Source organism: Heterodontus francisci, chromosome 28 (genome assembly GCF_036365525.1).
Source record: "Heterodontus francisci isolate sHetFra1 chromosome 28, sHetFra1.hap1, whole genome shotgun sequence".
Lineage (NCBI taxonomy): Eukaryota > Metazoa > Chordata > Chondrichthyes > Heterodontiformes > Heterodontidae > Heterodontus > Heterodontus francisci.
The window spans coordinates 30331671-30335070 of record NC_090398.1 but is presented as its reverse complement, the minus strand read 5'-3'; positions in this window follow the sequence as shown (position 1 = coordinate 30335070).

The window sequence follows — 3400 nt, the reverse complement described above, 5'->3', positions numbered from 1 at the left end:
AGGGAAGAAAATGGGAGGGGTGGTGGTATAGATGAGAGCACTGCAGTGCTGGATAAAAAGGATGTCCAATAGGGGTGGGGGACATAATCAATTTGGCTAGAGCTAAAGTAATCAAAAGGTGCAGTTACATTTTCGGTGTTTTCTTTCAACCTCCAGCTTGTGGAAAGGATAAGGAGGAACAAATTTGCAAGGAAATTACAGAGGTGTAAAAATTATAGGTTAGCTATAATGGGGGACTTTAATTATCCATGCATAGACTGAGATAATAGTGGGGTAAAGGGCAGTGAGGGGCAAGAGTACCTAGAGTGTGTTCAGGAAAAATTTCGACAACCGTATGCTGCTAGTCCAATGAGAAAGGAGGCACTGCTAGACCTGATTCTTGGGAATGAGATGGGCCAGGTATCAGTGGGACAGCATTTAGGGGACAGTGATCATTGGATAATAAGTTTTAGGCAAACTATGGAAAAGGACAAAGAACAATCCAGAGTAAGTATAATTAACGGGGGGAAAGCCGACTCCAATGGGATAGGTGTTGTGATGAAAGGTCACAGACCTGAAACGTTAACTCTGTTTCTCTCTCCACAGATGTTGCCTGACCTGCTGAGTATTTCCAGCACTTTCTGTTCTTATTTCAGTGCGATAAGAATGGAGCTGGGCAAATAAAATGGAATATAAAGTTGCCAGGAAAACTGGTAACTGAACAGTGGGCTATATTTAAAGAAGAAATAGTTTGGGCAGAGTTAAGGTATGTTCCCTCAAAAGGCAAAGGCAGGGCAAACTAATGCAGAGCTCCCTGCATGACAAAAGAGGTAGAGATTGAGATAAAGAAGAAAAAATGTGTTTGTGAAAGATGCTCTGTAGAAAATGCTATTGAGAACCAGGCTGGATATAAAAAGTCCGGAGGGGAAGTCAACAAAAAGTAAGAGATGCCAAGAGAGACCATAAAGAGATCGGAAGCAAGCATTAAAGGAAATCCCAAAGTGTAAAGTTCAGCTTCAAGAAACAGGATCACTTTCAATTCACTGCTGCATAGTTTGGAAATGTAAAAATTCACAGCAGGCGCCTCCTTTCTGGCTTGCTGGATTTATTCCCAACCCTTATCTGGACAAGTGTCTTGGTGATGCTTCTTTCTGGGTCTCTCTTCCAGCCACCGCCCACCCCCACAACACCACCACCCCACCCTGCCCCGCCCCCTCCCTCTCTCTCGGGCTGCATTTGTAAGATAAAATGTTTGTCACTTCATATTTGGTCGGGGATGGTTTGGTCCCACCCAATGATGCTCACACAATAGCCAAGGATAATAATAACCCAGTTATGATTATTCCACTCCATGCCTTTTTTGTTTCAGTAGAATCCATCAAATTCAGGAATGTTTCAATTTGGGTGCAATTGACACCTCTCAAGCTAGTTAGGCATTCTTTGTTCTGAACGGACATTGTGACAATGTTCGAATACATATGTGGCCATCTTTTGTAGCATTGTCAATGTATTTTTAAAAGAAAAGTTCATTTTTATGACTCTTCATTTTGAGTCTGTATTTTTTTCATACTCACATTTCTTGTAATTGCCAAACCTCCCCCAAAAGCGGAAAAAATTAAATTTCTCGTTTTTTATTTCCTTCAATTTTTTTAAAGAAAGAAATAAAGAAGATATTGGTCACACCACGACACACATTAATTCACATCGTAATCTGACAAATGCTACAGCTGACATCGCCTGTAACAGGTATTTTTGTTCAAGTTTCATCATCCTTCCTTTGAATGAAGTGCAAACAAAAATGCAGTTCTTTTTGTTACGTGTTGTCAGATGGGTATGTAGTTTATCTATCATTGGTTTGCTGTACTTTGGGAACGTTAATTTCAAAAAGCATTTGGTTGCTGGTGAAGCTTGTATTATGCAAGTTACTGCATTGTTCTTGGTTGGTGTCAAGTTTTGCTGACTGTACAGGATTGAACCCTTTAACTTCTGCTTCCACAACACAAAGCTTTGACAATTCAGATTCTGGCATATTGAGAAATCCTATCTTTAGGGTAATAGCTGGTGATAAATTGTTTTAGCCCCTGTGAAGTATCTGGGATTTCCTCCTGCCCCTTGTTCTTGCTGAGTTCTGAATCTAATTTGTTGGGTTTGATTGGCTTTGGATTTGCAACCTGATCGTTTGATTCTTTAGTGGGTAGATCCATATTGACCTCACTTTTAGTTTTCTTGTGTTTTACACAAGTGCTACTTAACTTAGCACATTTTGCCTCCCTTATCCTTTTACTTCAGGGGTGGGTTTTACCTAATCCACCCCATTTACTCTGGAATATTTCTGCTTGCAACCAACTGGACAGACCCACCAGAGGTGGCGATACAGTGGTATACAGTCGGAAGGAAGTTACCCTAGGAGTCCTCTATATTGCCTACAGACCCCAAGAAGTCTTATGGCATCAGATAAAACATGGGGAAGGAAGCGTCCTGCTGATTAACACCTACCACCCTACACCGCACCCCCCACTCCTTACCTGATTGCTCCTACCCCTCCATGTTGAACACCACATGGAAGAAGTACTGAGGGTGGCAAGGTCACAGAGTTCCTTCTTTTAAGAGACTGGTCTGATTTTCCTTCCCGACTCTCCTTTTCTCTCGAAACCATTGCTGCATCATCTGTATCCCTTCTGTCTCTGCCTAGTCTGTAAATATTACTAAACCCAAATTTATTCTGAATTAGGGATTTTTGTGCGAACTCCTAATCATCAGCCATTGTTGCTGCTTCTCTTACTCGTTTAACTCTTTGTTCTTCAATGTGGATCCTTACAAAAACTGGAGTGTTGTTTTAAAATTCTTCAGCAACGTCACTTCTCTCGAATTTTCATATGAGGTTTCAAGCTTGAGAGATCATATGAAGCGATTGAAAGACATATCCCTAATTCTTTTGAGTTCAAAGTATGTATGTGCAGGTCTTTTCCTGGTGTTTCTGAATTTATGTCTATATGCTTCAGTACTAGTTCATCTGTATTTAGAATTGCAGTTTTAGTTTGTTCATAGTCAGAAGAATTCTCTTCTAATAACAGGGAAAAAGCTTCACCCGTCCTACCCATGAACTCGCCTTGTAAGAGCCCAATGTTTTCGACGCCATTTTATGCCAGTAGCTATTTTCTCAAAAGAGATAAAATATGACTCAAGCTCCTCCTCATTAAATTTTGGCCCTAACTATGGGTGTCTCAGTACATCAAAGTTTTGCTTTGAATTGGGAATTATGTTTGAGTGGCTGGTTGCATTTTCACCTTGCTCTCATAGCCTCTTCAACTAAACTGTTTTGCCTCTCTTTCCCTTTTTCTTTCTGAAAGTTCTCTTTTCTCTTTTCAACTGCAACTGCATCTCTTGACATTCAACTGTATTTTAGCTGGAATATCCTTTC